General features: G+C 34.9%; 1 pseudogene; it reads left to right on the top strand.

Moving 5' to 3' along the window:
* LOC149426025 (uncharacterized) overlaps nucleotides 1-12,312 on the top strand; it is a 62,496-nt pseudogene extending 50,184 nt beyond the window's left edge.
* Nucleotides 12,313-20,401: the final 8,089 nt, after the last annotated feature.

The raw sequence follows: 20,401 nt of genomic DNA, 5'->3' as shown, positions 1-20,401 counted from the left end.
TAATGTGAAGCAGATTCGCGCTCAGAGCTACTCCGGCCCTAGCCCATCCATCACGGGCTGGCCTGGAGATAAGGCAAATAAGATTTTGATGCATGAGCAAATACAATATCCTATTTTCAGAATAAGAGTCCCCAGAAAAGAGTGGCGCTAAAAAATATGACAATAATATCTCGGACGCAAATATTAATGTGAAAAAGTTCCAGATATTTTCATTGTGTTTTTTGGGATTAATCGGCTGAAATCTGAGACGGTTGAAATGTGAACTCGCCATTGTAGTAAAGTATAACAGATTGACTTTTTAGTTGAAAAATGTTACTTTATTTTTGATAAAGTGATAAAGTTCGTTATTTTGTTATTATTTTATGTTCTGTTCAAATTGCCACTTCTCTTGTTCCTTTCCTAAAAGTCTTACCTGAGAAGAACGGAAAAAAGAAGACAAACGCCAGTGATATTAAATTATTATCAACACAATATGTCAATAATTCTCGTGAAAAAGCAAATTGCATCCCCACGTTCAATATCGTCGCGTGTTGAGTTGTGTTGTGGAAAAATAACATTGATTCTGATTGTAAGAGATGTACACCTTGTAAGGCACCAGTGTAAGAAGGGGCAGTTTTACTAACGTGGGCGACAGTGTGAAAAGGTGCCTTTGTACGGAGACTTACCAGTGTACATTTCGGTTTTAGCTCAGGTGGTAGAGAATTGAGTTCCGTATCTTCAGGTGTTAGGTCAGCCAATGGGCTTTTACACGGGGGACAAATGCCAATTCGACCACTGCATATTCGTCAAAAGAAACACAAAATGGGAGTATGAGAGTATATTCACAAAGCACAGTTACATTACAGATACACAGATGAAAAGGGTTATTAACATCCTAAATATTTCTAGCTGTTTGTTAGGAACAATCTCTTTCTGTATTTAAGGTTCTGGCTGGCAAGCCTGAATGTTAACACGATTCAAATCATAAAAAGCACATAAGGAGAAATGGTTATTAATCAGCTTACATGAATTTGCAGGAGGAACAACCGTGCATGTTGAATCACTAATATGGCTGGATATCTTCTGTACTGTACGCGCCAATGCGCGTGCAGTTCTCCATTGTAAATTGGCACTGAATTATATATTGGTTATTTAAAGTATTAGCACAAAAATAGCCGTTAATTTAGGCGCGCTACAGGGAGCGTCTTTGTTAATTGCAAGGCACACATGTTGTCAAGGCCGAGGTTGAATTGTAAGTGACCGTTGATTTCGTCAGTCAGCGTGCGCGCGCATTGTGCAGTGCCAACGTAGCCCTGCGCAATGCGACGCATGCGTACAGCGAACAAAAGTGACAACTGATAGCTAGGTAATTTGAATTCGCGGGAGTTTTGAACGTGTCGATTTGTTACGTGACAACCTATAAACTGCAAGTTAACTCAAAAGAAAACAGTGTCATCATAAAGTAAGGCTTCCTTTACATTTCTCCTCGTATTTTCAGTGATTTTAACACAATCGAATGAACTTTTTTTTTTCAATTACATGCAGTCCATTTTAAAAGCCATTTGGTATCACTCATTCTTTTATCTCCTAAGCTGACATAATGTTTGAATTGAATTGTGACTAAAAGTTTTGCATATTTGAGTATTTATAGGTGACTGTTATTAATATAAAGAGCCGTCACTATTAAGTATAAAAAAATCTGTTATGATTCAAAGATTCTAGAACGGAGAGCTTTGGCGTTATCGAAATAGTATTACTAAACAATTAACTCGCTTACCCTTAATATAAGCAAAACTAAATATATAAAATTTTCAACAAACTCAAGGGTCCATCCAGTAAAATGACTTGAACTGAAATTACACGAATGCCATGGAAATAATGTTCAATGTCAATGTCAAATTATAGAAATAGCATAAAATATCTCGTGGTAGTAATTTGATGAAAATCTTAGATGGAACCTACATATTAAAGGTATCACGGAAAACTTACAAAAATTGTATATTTATTTAAAATTTAAAAAATAAAAAGGACATTAAAAACATCTATTACGCTTTATGTCATTCTCATATTGAATATGGAATTATAAGATAGGGATCTGCTGTATCTAAGTATATAAATAACCTGAACACAATTCAAAAAGGAATCGTAAAGACCATACAGAAAGTACCCATTAGAACGCCTTCAATTGAAATATTCAAAAGTTTTGATGTAGCAAATGTACAACAAATGTATGCTTAGTAAATTTACTGTTGAAACTATTCAAAAAACGTAATCCTCTATTATACCGTGTATTCATCAAACTAGGCAAAATCTCAAGGACTTAAAAATAATCAAGGTCATATAACAACTTCCTTTCCGTAGATATGAAGCGAATAGAAAATTTGAATGATTACAAATAATGAAAAGAACTCAAAAAAAAAAATAATATTAAAAACGACATGGAAAACTAATAAACCACGAATGTGAAATTTAGATACAGGGGGTGTCGCAGTGGACAAAAAACAAAATATTTATAATACGTTCCAAAAGTTATTAAAAATAACAATAGTAATGAAAATAATAATAAATCTCCGTCAGTACAGGATGTTAAAGTAGTCGGACCAATCGACGAACAGAATTACCTACCGTCTATAGCCCTCCGCGATTCTGCTAAATTCCACAACAACTTAAATGAAATTAGATTAGAACGAAATGCCAACTATAGAAGCAGACAGCTTGCGATTGGTTCCTGAAATGCGCGATCCCTTAACAACAAACTAGAGGTGGTGGAGAATATTTTCACAGACCGAAAAACTCCATATCCTTACCATCACAGAAACTTGGCACGAGAACAGTGATTCGTACTCAATTAAGAGACTCCGAGCGTTAGGGTATGTGGTTTTTGAAGAAGCCCGACCTAGTGGGGACCTACTATCAAACAATATCTCACACGTGAATCACAGGGGTGTCGCGTTAATAGCCCGACCAGGATTACGGCTAAACAAAGTAGCTCTCGGTACATTTAACACGTTTGAGTATATTGGATGCAGGGTTTCTTCGTCGGGAACGTCGTTCATATTGTGCACCCTTTATAGGCCCGGTTCGAAACCAATCTCCGTCAAATTTTATGATGAGTTTTCACAGTTTTTGGAAGTTTCAGTCGGACTCTCCGACGCACTCATTATTACAGGCGACATTAATATTCGTCTCGAGCGCGTGACATCACCAAACACTGTTAAATTCTTAGATCTATTAGCCAGCTTTGGATGCCGCCTAAAGTACAATATAGACAAATTTTATCAAGGGAATGGCGTAAATTTAGCTTAAGTGATTTTTTGGAAGGGTAACGGACCTCTCTATGAAGCCTTTTCAATTATTTTTCGGGAAAAAATTGAATGCATTGCTTCCGCATCTCACGCCCCTCCGCCAATATTCACTGAAAAATCTAAAAGAATTTTGTCTTCCTTCAAACCCACAACGCTGGAAGAAGTAATAAAAATTATTTCAAGCTTGCCTAGTAAACAGTGCAGTCTTGATCCTATACCGACATGGTTATTAATTAATGATATATTGTTTAAGCTCCATTCTTTGTTCACGTTTTTAATAAACCACTGAGCACGGGTGACTTTCCCGAACACCTCAAGTCAGCGGTAGTTACACCAATACTAAAAAATTCACAACTAGACGCCGATAACTTTTTAAGGTTATTATCAACCCGTTTCAAACTTACCATTTATTTTAAAAATCCTGGAGAAAATTGCTGCCGCACAAATAACCAGTCACTTGAATTCAAATAAATTATTCGCAAAACGTCAATCTGCGTACAGAAAGTTCCACTCAACTGAAACCGGACTACTTTGTATGCTATCAGACATAACTCTTGCCGTAGAGTCAGGTAAGTTATCACATATCTCACTTCTAGACATGAGTGCAGCGTTTGACACGATTGATCGTGAATTCCTCATTAGGAGATTAGAGGAAACATTTGGTTTGAATTTCGACATCGAAAATTTGCTGGTATCCTATTTATCCAATCGATTACAAGCCGCGAGACTTAGAAATAAATTGTCCAACTTCGCAACACTTTCTTCAGGGGTACCCCAAGGATCCGTTTTGGGTCCACTTCTCTAAATCCTTTTTTCAAATGATGTCGCCATAATTATCGAGTCATTTGATCTCTTGTCTCACTGCTACGCTGACGATCGAAAAGTTTATTTTTACTTCGCTCCAAATGAAATCATTAGTCTCAAGATCCGTATAACTGAATGTCTAGAAGCAATAACTCGTTGGATGTCTTCAAACAAGCTGAAGCTTAATCCACGTAAGACTGAGTTTCTCTGGGCGGCCACAAACAAACGTCAACATTTAATAGACGATTCACCTATTAATATTTCCGGCAGCGATATCATCTCAAAAGCAACAGTCAAACTTCTCGGTGTCAATTTAGATACAGACTTTTCGTTTAAAAGTCAAATAAATAGGACTGTAAGTACCGGTTTTTTTCACCTAAGACAACTCAAGTCTGTCCGAACAAACCTTTTTACAGAAGAAACAAAACTACTTATCAACTCGTACACAGTCTCACGTCTCGAATACTGCAACGGCATTTATGCCAACCTTCCAAAATATCAAATTGACAAACAGTGTTTAATGCAGCAGCACGGCTCATAACCGGGATTTCAAAATATTTGCACATTTCAAAACACATTCGTAGCCTTCACTGGCTCAACTGCCCTGAAAGAATTCAATACAAACTCTTCTGGATGGTGTTTAAATCCATTATTGAAATGACCCTACCCTATATCTCTGAACCATGCGTCTCGACAAACACTTGTCTGAGGCAGTCAATTCTTAGATCAGCAACATTATCAGCTGTAGGCAAACTGATAGAACCTAAGCGAAAACCAAATACTATGTTTTGTGATTGCGCTTTCGGAGTATCTGGGCGGAAGGCTTGGAATAAACTCCCTCCGGAACTAAGATCCATAACAAGTCCAACAGAATTCAGGTCTAAACTAAAAACTTACCTTTTTAAATTAAATACACCATTCCCAAGAGAAAGTCCAATTATTTCAAATTTTTCAATTATGTCCCTAACTCTCGTATCTAAATTTCGCTAATAATTAAGTGTTAATCTCAAATGACCTACCTGGTAAGTATTGTACTGTATATTATCTCCATTTATAGTTAATTATAACGTAGATCTTTGTTAAATGTATTATGTATTTGTACAGTGCCTTTGAGGTGATTTTGCACAGAAACAGTGATATACAAATCACCTAAATATTATAATTGTTTATTATGTTGGTTAAACGAAATGAGACCACCAATCGGATATAGTAAATGGAATTTTTTTAGAAAAAATAAATATGATACTCATATTTTTAATCTGTCATACCCTTAAATTAAATATACCACTCCTAAGAGAAAGTCCAGTTATATTCAATTTTCCAATTATGTCCTAAATCCTGTATCTAAATTTCGATAATAAACAATTAGATAATGTTAATTAAGTGTTAATCTCACGTGACCTACCAGATTAGTATTGCACTGTATATTATCTCCATAAATTGTTAGTAATAACATAGATCACTGTAGAAACGTATTATTATTATTAATTAATAAATTAATAACCCTCAGCACAAGTCACCCTAGTGAGGAGGACTAAGAAATACAATTAACAATACATTTATTCACTATTATATTTTGTATTACAATGTTTTAATAGTCGCTATAATAAAAAGAATAGTATCACTAAACTACATTGCGCAGTATGTGTATTTTCAAGCGCAATGTTCATGATATGATTTTTCTCAGAAGTGATCAGATTTACAAGGTTGACATTTCTAGCGCTTTCAATATCAATGGTACAGGCTTTAACCCAGAAATACATAATCACGTAATGTACGTATGTATAGCTTGCATCTGAAATTTATGTTTGGGGGGTGAAAAGCTGGGGCGGGGGGACGGCGGGAGATTTAATATCTCCGAAGTAATTAGTTGAGATTTTAACTGTTTCTCTCACACTTCTTCATCTTCTTTTGCTCTGTTTTTGCTGACTTTCTTCCACAAGGATCCGCAATTGTTCTGGCTTATTTCGAAAGGAATTTGTAGACGAATAAATTACTGGGAAGATTTTAATTTGATAATCGTTTTGTTTAACCCAGAACTGTTTTTTAAGAGATAATGAAGCAGTTTATCATTCTACAGTAGTGTTCAGAGCACTAAATATATTTATATTAACGTTAATATTTATGCCAACTACAAAAATCAACAGTTTAGGAGGAAATCGGATGAAAATGCTAAATAACTTTATGGTCGACTTATTAAATGTATGGTCGACTGGTCAATGGGTTGGGTATTTCAACTTTATTTACAGAGTACGAAATTGCATTTATTTGCATTATATTGATTTTGTCGAGTCCCGAAAGTATTCATACCTGGATCAACAGATATGTATCTACTCGTGTCGTGCAGTCATGAATTTGTTATTTTTGCGATTTTCCGAAACAAAGCGTTTTCTATTAGAATAACTTTAATATTTGCAAAGCATTGAATGGATATAGCCAGTGAAAATGTAAATATCAAATTGATTTATTATTTTATTTTAATAATTTTTGAGAGTTATACCCATCTTGCCCTATATATATACTTAAAGAAGAGGAAAAAACTAATAAATATAAACAAAACATGAAACAGAAGAAGACAGAAAATCAAAAGGAAACTGTTTCAAACATGAAATCGACAATAGTGAAGAAAAATAATCAGGTCCCTATGGCCGAGTGGTAAGAGGAGTTGTCCCGTTAGAACGGAAATTCTGGGTTCGATTCTCAGTTGATACCGTTACCTTTTTTACTATCTTAAAAAATCAAAAAATTAAATTCGACCATTTGGCATTTCACCTGTCTGTACGTTTGTTTATTACGTTGCGGTTCAACTTCAAAATAGCCTTGCTGGATATTGTATTTTTTATCCCACCAGAGTTTGCAAGATCGTGGTTCCTACTACGAGTCGTCAAATTGGAATAATCAATATTATGGTACCTACCGGTCTGAAGAAAGTTAAGTAGATTCTAAGGCGATGCTGGTTGCATGTATGAATATTTCCGAAACTTCTAGTAACTACCGCTACAAATAAGATAAATTATAAGCATACTTTTTTGGATGCGAGGTCTACTGTTAACAAAACCACTAGTGATAAATTGAAGTAGATATGAGATCCCTGAGGTAAAGTATGTTCCAAAGGCCTCTTGCCAGCTTCTCCCCCCTAGTACCATTGAAGTAGATATGAGATCCCTGAGGTAAAGTATGTTCCAAAGGCCTCTTGCCAGCTCCTCCCCCCTAATACCATTGAAGTAGATATGAGATCTCTGAGGTAAAGTATGTTCCAAAGGCCTCTTGCCAGCTCCTCCCCCCTAATATCATTGAAGTAAATATGAGATCCCTGAGGTAAAGTATGTTCCAAAGGCCTCTTGCCAGCTCCTCCCCCCTAATACCATTGAAGTAGATATGAGATCCCTGAGGTAAAGTATGTTCCAAAGGCCTCTTGCCAGCTCCTCCCCCCTAATACCATTGAAGTAGATATGAGATCCCTGAGGTAAAGTATGTTCCAAAGGCCTCTTGCCAGCTCCTCCCCCCTAATACCATTGAAGTAGATATGAGATCCCTGAGGTAAAGTATGTTCCAAAGGCCTCTTGCCAGCTCCTCCCCCCTAATACCTTTAGCCTCATAACATTAGGGATGACATAGTCCACTCGCTCTAGATGATTGGGAGGATTTGGGACTCTCGTGCGGTTCACGTAAAAAAATTAATAAATAATATGGAATAATGCATGAATGTGATTATAAAAAAGGAGTGTGTTGCAAGACGGAGTTGTGTAGCGATTGCTTCGCTCTTTCTCTCCGTGCGTGGTAATTTGTATTTTTTTTTCAAATGTGTACAACTCACAAGATTCCCAACTGCCCATCCGTCTGGAGTAAGTGAGATATGGGAACCCAATTGTGGTATGTTGTGAGGCTGAAACAAGGAGGATTGGGAAGGAGTTGGGAAGATGATGGTGTGGAAGTTCCCGGCTAATCAGATCTTCTTCGTCACCAAACATGGTTAAAGCCATTTCAAGCAACTTTTCAATTCTGAATGGTGGTCTTACTAGAGTATTAAAATTCTACTCTGTAACGTACCGCAAGTATCTGTATATTATTTTAAATGAATAAGTTGTCAAATAACATAAATAAATCAAATAAAATTTACTTGCGCGCGCCGAGTTTTGAACCAGTGAGCTCCGGTTTGGCAGTGGGGAGCCTTATCACTCTAGCATGGAGCATGATTGTTAGTCAATATTTGTTTTTAGTTGTTGTTGAAAGCAACATACGAGTAAATCATTTTAAAGAGAGTAAAAAGGATGAGTAAAAAAGAGTAAACTTAATATGCGATTCAATATCCTTATTTGACTTTCATTTCATTTGTAAATTTTGGTTATAGTTATTACCCACGCTTTAGTGTATACCCTTTACTTAGCTAATTTTATAAGTAGATTTTTTTTTTCAAAAAATGTTTGTACTTATGTTATAAAATTATTGGGAAAAAAAATTAAACCATTCGGTTTTTTGTAATAAGTTGAAGATTAAGTCTAAATTGAAATTGAGTTTATTCATAAACGTCATTACGCATCCAGTTTCTTTATGTATTCGGGGAGAAAGAGTTGACTGCGGGCGGTTGTTTCAAACTAGTTAAAAAATATATCGTTACTATCGGTGTTCACAAATACTTTCAAATTAGTCAGGACTAAAGAGTCGATCTTGAATGACCCGCTCCCGAGTTTCCAAAAAGCGAGCGGATTATATTTTCGTCAAAACTTGGGTCTCGTGACGTACCGGGTACTGGGAGGCGGAGTGGCGAGGCGAACGCCGTGACGTATGAGTATACATTTTGTAGACCGGGCATTACATCTCGAACCACTTTCTCACTGAAAACAAAATTTGTCTATCGAATAGAGATGATAGTTTCCTGAAATTTAATATAGGCTTTCATTGTGTTTCCAGTTTCCTGTTACATTGAACATAGAACCGCTTCTTCTTCCAGATTCTTTCGGAATCGGTTCCCCATAACGGGAAGGTTGATCGGTAAAAGGTTTGATAAAAAAATATAAATTCATACTATGAATATGTTACATCCCACATGAAACGAATGTTGCAAAACCCGCTCAAAGAGAAATCCGCTCACGAAGCTAGTGTGTCGTGAGCGACCCGGGTCGTGTGAAAAGATCCATTGACCCAGTTTTATTTCAAATGCGTCCTCTATAAAATAATTTGTCTGTACTTTTAATTAACATTTGATAAATACCACAAAAGTTTTATTCATTAACACACCTTTTCTTTTAATTTTTTCTACAGAAATGCACCTCTGTGATAACTTTTTTCTCCAACTGCGGTTGCTCTATCTGTTCCCAGGAAAGTGTTTTGCCTGCCGACTTTAAGGCTGTATTTGAACTTTTGTGTTTGACTTTTGAAATGACTATCAGCTTCATGGAGTTATATCTCATTCCCTTTGTTTCCCCGATACTACGCTAAGATTGCTTTTAAACTTTTAACAATTTCTTTCTCTTTAAATACTTTTCTTTTTAATTTTTTAGTACCGATTCGGAACGGCTCGCCCTAATAAAAAATGTAACTGTTGTTTCTGGAGATAAAAACGGCAATAATTTTATAATATTTACTTTTTCCAGCCATTGTTGGGGAATTCTTCCTTTATCGTGAATTTGTGTGAAAAGTTCGTGCAAAATGCTTTTTACACTAACGTTGAATTGTGTAATTAATGTGCAAGGGAATGTTTTCTTATGATTTATCTTAATTTAAATCTGATAATCGTTGGAAAAATCGTCCGTTCCGACTTAATAATTACATGAGTGAACATAGTATGATTACTGAACAACTAATAAATCATTCCGTGGTCAAGGGGTAAGGCTCCCGACTAGCAATCCGAAGGTCGCGGGTTAAAATATCAGCGTGCGCATGTAAATTTTATTTTATAAATTTGTTTAATTTCACAATTTATTAATTTGAAATATATATACATATATTTTAAATAATATATACTCTAAGTATCGCCCTGGTGTAAGACCACCATTCAGAAGAGAAATGTTGCTTAAAATTGTTTTAGCTGTGTTTGGTGACCAGATCTGAATAGCTAGATACTCTTCCACCTTCATTTTCCCATATCATTCCCCTCCCTACTACTATCAGCCTCACAACATACCCCAATTGGGGGTGCCATAGTCTCACTGGCTGCAGACGGTTGGGAGCAGTTGGAACTCTTGTGCGATATTCTACCGATTTATGACATATTTATTTTTAACACGTTGTTTTTGAAGATAATATCTATACGTCTGATAAGCCAGCACAGGTACCTTGCACTTTAGTTAACAGAAGAATATTATTTTTGCCAACTTACTATAAACTTACTGCCCAATGCTTCTTTTGTTGAAATTTTTGTTTTATTTTTCGTACATTTGTTACTAAAATTTTGTTTATTTTTGTAAAAAATGTCTTTTGTCTCGAAACAACCGTGTCATTAACTTTTTCTTTTTTGGGTTTACATTTAATGTTATTATTATTTTAAGTTTACATATATGTATTTTTTTAATGATGAAATTGTAAAGCTGCACATCTTGATACAGGAATGCCCTAGTGAGATGTGCAGAGTATGTTTTTAATATTAAAAACTGTTTTTTGAATAAATAAATAAATTTAAAGAGCCGAAACGGTAACCATATGAAAAAACAACGATAGAAAAAAAATCGCAAAGTATGCTCCGAAAATGATTAAAGGCACATTTTGTTCGGTATGATTTGAGATTTTCACGGCCAAAAGTATTATAGTGATTTGTTTTTGGGGTATAATGCCGTGTTGCGCTACGTCTTTCTTTGGCCAATTTTCGTGCAGCATTGCAGTGTCCATCATCCATCATCAGGGCAGATGTGTTATTTGTAAATTACACATCTGCCCCGATGATGGACACTGCAATGTTGTCTGAAACGTTGGCTAAAGAAGGAGGCAGCGCAACACGGCATGATACTCTAAAAGCAAAGCAATGTAATAATTTTGATCGTGAAATCATATCCAAGTAATTTAAATTTTGTTTCTTCATTTGACTGGCGCAAACATTGCACTTTGAAGTAGGGTTTTTTTTAAATTTACAGTGATATTTACTCTTTTTTTCAGATACTAAGAAATTATGTAAACACCTTATTAACCTGTCTTGAACACGTAAATAATCATTGATTTTTAGTGTTTATTTTGATGTATGTATAATTTTTCCATACATCTCGTAAGAAATAATACATTTCACAGTAAAATAACGTGAAGCACGAGCAAAAAGTAAATCTAATTTATACTTTTTTGTTTTTATCAAGTTTTTATATATATTTGGCGTATGTTTAGTACGTTGAACATGTTGAATATTTGGTCAATAATATAAAAGGAACTAGAAAAGTTTTGGTAAGTGTATGTAGGTATACATATATCAGACACACATTCCGCACAAATTCCAGGAAAAGTGACAAGACTTGTGGCTTCCCTTACGGCTCTTAGAAGCGTTTTGAAATTATTTTGTCTTTTGAACCCTAAAATTTCGACAACTTCTTACAGGAATTATGCTATTCTGTTTATCCCGCTTCCCGATCCAATTTTTTGTATCGCGCCTTGGTTGGGTTGTCCCCGAATTGTTTTTATTTCCACTTGATTGACGTATTTACTCACGACAACATTTTGTTTGTCTATTGCTCTATACATTCAAACAACACACTCGTAGGCGTCCATTTTCTTACCTAGTTCGTTTCACTTACCATCGGTTTTGCCTTTTTATCAGTTAAACATAAACCACACGTATACTTCAGGAACCTGTCTGTTTATGTTAAATGCGATAAAGTTAGTTTGATTAAATAATACTAAACTTAAGCCGAAGTCAAACAGAAGTCTGAAGGAGGTTAATAAGATTTTGGAATAAAGTCTTGTAATAGTTTTGATTTGTTTAAGTCTTCACTTTCAATGTTCATCAAAACCAGGATTTGAATTACATCAAAGAAATACCTCGGAGATTTTATCCTTTTGAACAATTCAGCTAACAAAGCCTCTAAATTCCGCTTACTTCCAGCCATAATTAATAAGATTACTAAATAGGTTTCACGGTTTTATCATGCCGCTAAGCGATTAAACAAAGGTCATCAAGGCCATTGGCTCATTAGCACTAATAATATTCTGCAAAGGACGTTTTATCATTTGTAATAAATTTTCGTAACAGGAGCGCAGAACAAAGGCGGAGGTGCGCGACCGCGAGCTCTCCATTGTCAGCACTTGATTCGAGATGATGAATTTCTTTTGCTGAGCCACTATTCGGAATGAAACAAAGACTCAAAAATCCTCATCCCTTCGGTGTCATGCTGCACTGGTAGATTATATTTAGGGTTTATAAATCCCGCACATTCTTCAGATCCCGCAGGATTACGGGACGGAATTTAGAAATCCTGCGGGTTCCCGGATTAATATTAAGGCGTGTCAAATTGAAGTACCAACATTTCACAAATATTTTTTATTATTTGGTATAAATTATCTGTGATACCAGTATATCACAGAAAAGTTTACAATGTACATAATTTAAGAGGACGGTTCATATCAATATCTTTAGTATTAGCCATTATATTTAAAAAGATATTGAAAAAGTAACATACTAAGTAAATATATTTAAAAAAAGACATAAAATACATTGATTGTGGAGAGACTTTTCACCTATGCGTGAACAGACAATTCGCTACAACTCGAAAGCACATTAAATTCAAAAAAGCACGTTTTTCGTGAAAATTAAGCATTGTTTTCCGAAATTTCATTGAAATCCCGCGGGATTGCGAGATACGGGGTTGCACACAATAATTATAATCACTTCGCTGGGACAAGAAGTTTTTGGAGAGACGTAATAATCTGAAATTAAGCCGGTAGAAATTGATTTGAGTTGATTTTTGAGGTGTTAAGCTTGATATGTAGCAAGATTAACAGAAAATCCTTAGAATTTCGATACAGTCGGATTCCACGAAGGTCGCTACTATTTTTTTTCTTTAATGACATCCTAGAAATACACCACATTGTCAATCATATCAAATGGTAACTTGTTAGCGAAATAATTAAGTCAGAATAACTAAAAAATACTGCCTAATACGACGTACTAATATGGATGCAGAGAGAATATGCTAAGACAGAGTTGAGTGGCGTTCTTTCCGTTGAAATAGTAATAATAATGAACATTTTTACAGAACATTTTCGGTTAACTCTTAGCGCCCCTCGCGTGGTAGTAGGGTCCCCCACCATGCATATTTTCGGTTTTTCTTTTTATTATTTTGAATAACGAGGCATGAGCTGCTGTGGAACCTAGATCCCCCACGAGTGTAGTTTAGTAAGCATTTTTTTTTTTAAATATGTGTTTTGAAAAAATTAATAAAACAAAAAAATTAATATATATATTTGTGAAAGGTAAAGCTAGAATAAAAAAGAATGTAAAGCTAGTTCAAAGAATAGTAATGTAGACTAAAAAAATGTTCTTATAAGGTGATAAGTATATTATAAGTGAACAAACATGTAGGTTACATGTTCAAATTATTTAGAATGTAATGCATGTTTGTATAAGAATAAAAGGTTTGTTTTTTGTTGTTGTTGTTGATATTTTAATTAAATATTTGTCCTCTGAACGAGACAATATAAATGCCAAAAATTAAGTGGTAACTTTTTTATTTGAGGCTAGGAGTGACGTTTTTATGTTTAAAATTCTAATAAAACATTTATATATTTAGAATGTGTCTTTGATTTATTTCATGAAGATAAATCTTTAAAAAACATACGATTGGTTAATTAAATATAGTGCATATGCACCGGGGGACATAGGTCCCCCACGAGTGTACTTGTATTCAACAGCGAGTGATGCTAAGGGTTAAAAAATCACCTCTTATAGCTTAATTTATCTGACTAAAATTATTACTAAGACTGTTGACTTACATTTATAAACTTCAAACGTACAGTATGCCTTGAATCTTATGACCACCTCATAATTAAAGATTAACTTATGTTCTAGTTAATGCACAGACAATAAGTTACCAAACTTCAAGCGTGCAACCTATGTACAGAAAATGGCGTGATGTTAAAATAGATTACATGTTGGTTTTATATTATTTAATCAAATATGGTTTTATTAATAATACTTACAGGCTTTATAGTGACTAACTCACTAACTAACCATCACGCCGTTTCAACACGTAGACAGAGAGGACGGACCACCAAACAACTCGGTCTTAGCACACATTCCTTGCCTCATTAACATTCATACATTGTCTCATACTTATTATTCTGACTCTTGCCATGACACGACTCAAGTATCTAATTCACTTGATCGTGCCATGTCTTTCTCGGGATTCCCCAACTTCTGCTACCATTCACATTTGCGTCATATATTCTCCTTACACTCCTTTCTTCGCTCGTTTGCTTACATTACATGCCCAAACCATCTAAGCGTCTCTTCCATAATCTTACTCATTACGCTTACATCTTGGCCTTTCAAGAGTTAAATAAATAATGAAATCTCTGAAAAATTTTTGCGTTTAATAAAATTGTTATTTCAATTTCTGTTTTCACATAAATTCAATTGACGATTGTAGACCACCAACGTTTTAAAGAGCAAGAGCAATAAATGTTGTAGAAAACTAAATGACTTTAAGATTAACATTTACAAGTGCCAAAGAATACCGAAACCATTTTCTAGCTAGTGTTTTAGAATCGTTTATTTTCCCAAAACCTTGTTAAACTTTCGGTGTACTTATATAACTGAGTGGAATTATAGTTAAATCTCCACATTGACTCTACGAGTGGAACATTGTTTGTAGACTGCCCGGCACCTGTGAAAAGTTCCGTACAAACTATATACATTCTGGAAGTATAACCTTCACACTCTTTATGTGTCCTACCGCTAGGAACTCAGTTCTAACCTCTCGTTCTGCTACATAGGTCGTCTGTGAGAAGGAAGGCGACGTTATAGCGGAGCTAACAGCGGTAGGGGAGAGTGGGGAACTTCGAACACCTAAGAAAAAACTTTTTTGGTTAAAGAAAGAAATATTTTTACAAAATAAAAAAGCGCACGAATTAATGTAATTTTAAATAATTTGCAAGGATTTGGTCTAAATCACGTAGTTTATTCGAAAATTATAAAAATACAGAGATGTAGAAATTTTTGGTAACCTCGCGGTGTCGGTTAAGTCCAAAAATGTCATTCTTAAGATATTCTCATAAGCTAAGCTAAGCTAGATAAGCTTAGATGATTATTTTCGTGTTCAAGATAGGTTAATAAGGTGTTTACATAATTTCTTAGTATCTGAAGGAAAGCGTAAATTAAAAAAAAAAAAACATTTTTTAAAGTGCCTGTCAAATGAAGAAATAAATCTTAAATTGCTTGGATATGATTTTACGGTCAAAAGTATTACATTGCTTTGCTTTTTGGGTGTTATGCCGTGTTGCGCTTGCTCCTTTTTTAGTCAACGTTGCGGACAGCTTTTCAGTGTCTATCATCAGGGCTGACGTTACATATATTATACATTATAATAAAGCACATCTGTCCTGATGATAGACACTGTAATGCTACCCGGAATGTTGTCTAAAGAAGGAGGTAAGGCAAAATTTCATAATAAATACACCAAAATAAATCAAATTAAATTGCTTGCTTACTTTTAAACGAACACAAATAACCTACTACGTAATTCCAACTATTGCGAGCAAATATAAGAAGAATTTACGTAAAAAAACTACACTACGTATTTTTGCATTATTTTGAAGCAAGTGAGAGTAAAATACTGCTCACTGTAAGTGGGTACGATGTCGACTAATTATTTTTCCTTGCGTAGTGCCGGGCTGTGTAAAGATATGTAATGTAAAATTCGTGTGATCGGTCAGCTTTACCCGCCGTTTGGAGTTTCCCCACACTCCCCTACGCTTTTAAGGTACAGGTTTACTAATGTACACAGTTTGATGTAAATTCGGCTTAATTGCTATTTCTAAAGTTCTCAGGGACATGCATTACCTGCCGTGTTCCATGAATATATTTTTCGGTTAGGTTTTTTTAAAATAAAATATGTTTTAATCACAATAGTATGTGGTGATGAAAGGACAAACTTTTTTTGTTAATATAATATATATAATTTGTCGAGGGTAAGTCTCTCGACTAGCAAACCGAAGGTCGCAGGTTCAAATCCCGGCGTGCCCAAGTGAATTTAATGTGATGAATTTGTGTTAGTGCACAATTTATTCATTCATATATTGGATTCTTGCAGCAAATACTATCAGTATTACCCTGGTGTAAAACCAAAATTCAGAACTGAAACGTTGCTTCAAATGGGTTTGGCCTTGTTTGGGGACCAGATCTGAATAGCAATGTACTCCTTCATATTACTCTTCTTCATCTTCTTCCCCTCCCCACTTCTTTCATCCTCACAACATACCCAAGTGGGGATGCCATAATTTGACTGGTTCCAGACGGTTGAGAGCAGTTGGGACTCTTGTGCTGTAATCACGTGAAAAAAGCTCATTAATAGACATTTTTTCAGATATAATCATAACATTACGACTCGTTTTTGTGTAAGTCGGCTCGTATGTGAAACGAGCTACCGGCATTTGTTTTTCCTCCCTCCTATAATCCGAGCCTCTTCAAGGCCCGCATTAACAAATCCCTTCCTACAGCCCCTACCTTATTCCGCCTCACAACGCCGCCCAACCGGGTGGTGACATAGTTCCCCTGTCTGTACACTGCACAGGCAGGGACGCTCTTGTGAGGTGTCACATAAACAAAAAGAAATCAAAAAAAATAAAAAAAACATAAGGTAAAAACCGTAAGCCGTAACCGTAACAAGCTAAAACCTAATCTAGCCTATCCAATTCTTCAACAATTAATTCAGTTGGCCATCAATGTAATAAACGTGTTTATAATTGGGTTTAGATGTTATAAGAAATATGATTTTGATAACAAATTTCGAGAAATTTCGTTAACGCTTTACAACAATAATAATTATGAGAGATGATACATATTTCTACTTACCTGGCTTGATATAAAAATGGAGATATTTTAGTATTTCTTTAAAAAAACCTATTAATTAAATATGCAACAAGAGGCACCTTAAAAATCACAAGGTTTCACAAAAATAAGCAGAAAGAATTAAATAATGATACATCTGGTCCACCAACTGCGTTGCTAGATCGGGAGAGGCTGGTTTGGGGAGATTTTTGGCCTCTCCAACTAGTCAATCACCTTGAAACGCAGTAGGAGGGATATATCCGTCACTCCTGGATACACTGATCCCTAGATTCTTACCCAACCCTCATATCCTTTACCTTCTCCTTCCTTTCATTAATAAATTTACCTTCCACACAGCATCCCAAAAGATGACATAGGCCCTGAGGGATATTATTTTCTTCAGGGCCTCGTGTGGGGGGTGAATGTAAAAACAAAACAATTACCTACAGTTCGCCTAGGAACAGTAATCTTTAGTGAGGACGTCTGTGAATAAACTTCTCTAATTTGTATTTAAATCGTTATAAATAAAGGGAAAATCAGACTAAATCCTCTGCATCCAGGACTATTTAAAAATACATCCAAAAGTACCACGACAAACCAGACCATAAGTTGATGCAAAGCGGAAAGTTTTACTAAGACAACAAGAGACACTTTAACATCCTCACATAAGCTTAGACTGCATCAAATCCTTACACAACCCTATTTAAGCATCGAGGTTCTTTGAACTACTGCGACCAGACAAATATCAGGCACCATCGAATATAGTTAGCGTATGGTTCACATGGAAGCCATATGTAAACTAACTCAGTTCAAGTACAGCTTCAATGCTTTGATTGCACTAGCTTGCAAAATGCAGGGAATTAGTGCTTGTTAACAAACATGAGTTCTGTCACATGTTCTTAAGTACGTATTTAACTGGATACCTCTCTGAAAAAATAAATATAAATGTGTGATTCAGACTTCACAGCCGTTTGGATCGAATAAAAAAAGTTCATATTTGTCTTTGTAATGGGCACCCGTAATAATATGTTGACTCAGCCTTTAGTCAAACAAAAGTAGCCCACGTTAGGTAAAGCTAGGGGTAAGTTTTGGCGAGGGTTACCGTTTGAACAAGCATCGATTCATCGCGAAAGCTGTTGATTTTAGATTTTCATGTTGAACGAAAGCAATTAATTAACTATTTTTCAATTAATGTCACATATTTTTGTGTTTAGTTTTTTGTCCTGTAGTTTTAAATCAATTTTAACACAAGCTATATATGTATACCTATTCGTAAAGCTTTAGATTAATCAAACCATTAACAAATAAGCTTCCTCTAAGATTTTAAAATGTTTTCATCGAAATTTTATAAACCCATTTCATATCAGAGTTTTGATTTTTTTGTGTGATTTCCGCTCAAGAGTCCCAATTGCTCTCAACAGTCTGAAGCAAGTTGGATTACAGTATCCCCATTTGGGGCACGTTGTGAGGCTGGAGAGAAGGTGGGGAAGAAGAATGTTGGGAAATACCTGCCTATTCAGATCTGGTCACCAAACACAGCCAAAGCCATTTCAAGCTACGTTTCGTTTTTTAATGTTGGTAGGGCGATACTGAAAGTATATACAACTCTGAAAAATGGCTTAGTTGGAAAATATGTTGTGTTGTATTAGTAATTGATTTAGTGGATATTTCAAAGCTACGTAGCTCACTATGGAAACAACGCGAGCAATCACCTTGAAATTTATATCAGAATGATTATCATGATGACAAAGTTCATCATTTGACAATTTTAGTTGATTCCGAATGAAAAAAATATTTTTCTCTTTTGTCGTAAAAATATAAAGCTTTTTACTATAGAAGCCGGTGCTGCCGTGGGATTCAAAATTGATCCTATCGCTTATCATAGAAGCCGGTACTACCGTGGGATTTTAAATCGATCCTATCGCTTATCATAGAAGCCGGTGCTACCGTTGGATTCGAAAGCGATTCTATCGCTCATCATAGAAGCCGGTGCTACCGTTGGATTCGAAAACGATTATATTGCTCATCATAGAAGCTGGTGCTACCGTGGAATTCGAAATCGATCCTATCGCTCATCATTTGTTAGGTATCAAATTAGTAAAAAAAATTTTTTATTAACAACTTATATAAATTTGTAACAACCGTTCAAAATCTTCTCATTTCTGAATCAATCATGAAAACGGTAAAAACATCGACGCTTAGTAGTGTAGCACCCTAGCCCCATGTTCAAAAGGGTAGCTTGCGACGAGAGTTGGAGGGGGTGCCAGCATCGAGGGTGGCGGCAGTTTCCAGGGGGTGAACAAACATTACTCGGGATTGGCTAAATGACGACCTAATAACACACAACGGTCCGGCTTCAGTGGCCCGACCGACCTGACTCAACCGATAAGCAATGCTCTATGGTGGAGGGTGGTTTTGTTCTAAGGGTGGTTGGATTAAGCTCATTTTATTTAATTTATCCTTTCATATTAGTTTTTTTTATGTTCAATGTGTTGAAGGTTATACGCATCGATGTATCTAATATTTTATTATTTATATATAAGATATTTATATTATGTAAATAAGGTCTCAATAGCTCAGTTGCTAGAGTAGTTAGGTAGAAGTCTCTAATTCGATCCCAGATGCGACAGTTACTTTAATTTATTTTTTGTGTTATATTTAAATTTCGCGTAGATACATGTTAATATTATCTTATTATTCAATGATTAAATATTAAATACGTATCAACATATTTAATATGTTTCGTTTACATATATTTCTAAATATTATTTTCATTAATGACTATTTTTATTTATTTGAGTAAATTTAGGTAACATACAGTTATAAATTTAAATATTTTTTGTCATTTAAGATGTTGAGTAAAAAATAAACCAGTTAAGTTCCTTTTAAAATCATTTATGTGGTTACAGGTTAGGAAGAAACAAGATATTTAAAGTTAAAAGAAAAATATATGAAAATAATAGACAAACAATGAGAAATAATTGTTTTAGTTTAAGTATATTGTAAAGTTTGATTTTTTAAATTTTAAGGGTACAGTGAAAAATGTCAATATCTCTTAGAGAAATGTAAGTTTTGCAGATACGTACGAGTAAAGTTATGTTTCATATGTAATATGTGAACATCGGGTTATATACTATTTGCATATGCATAATGTTTATAAATTTTCAATGTATCCAAATTTATAGGTCTATAGTTAACTCTGTTTGTTGCTTTAAGTTAATATTTATATATTTAGTACACATTTTATTGTTATATCTCTTTTATTCTCTGATTATATCAAATGTATTTTTATTTGTATCATATGTAAAAGCCCTAATTGGGCGTAAACAAATAAATAAATAAATGATGCGGT

The sequence above is a fragment of the Hesperophylax consimilis genome, chromosome 2, assembly GCF_061612785.1.
Source record: "Hesperophylax consimilis isolate HC1 chromosome 2, BYU_Hcon_1.0, whole genome shotgun sequence".
Taxonomy (NCBI): domain Eukaryota; kingdom Metazoa; phylum Arthropoda; class Insecta; order Trichoptera; family Limnephilidae; genus Hesperophylax; species Hesperophylax consimilis.
Note: the sequence above shows the minus strand (reverse complement) of the source record. Positions and strands in the feature narration are given on the sequence as shown.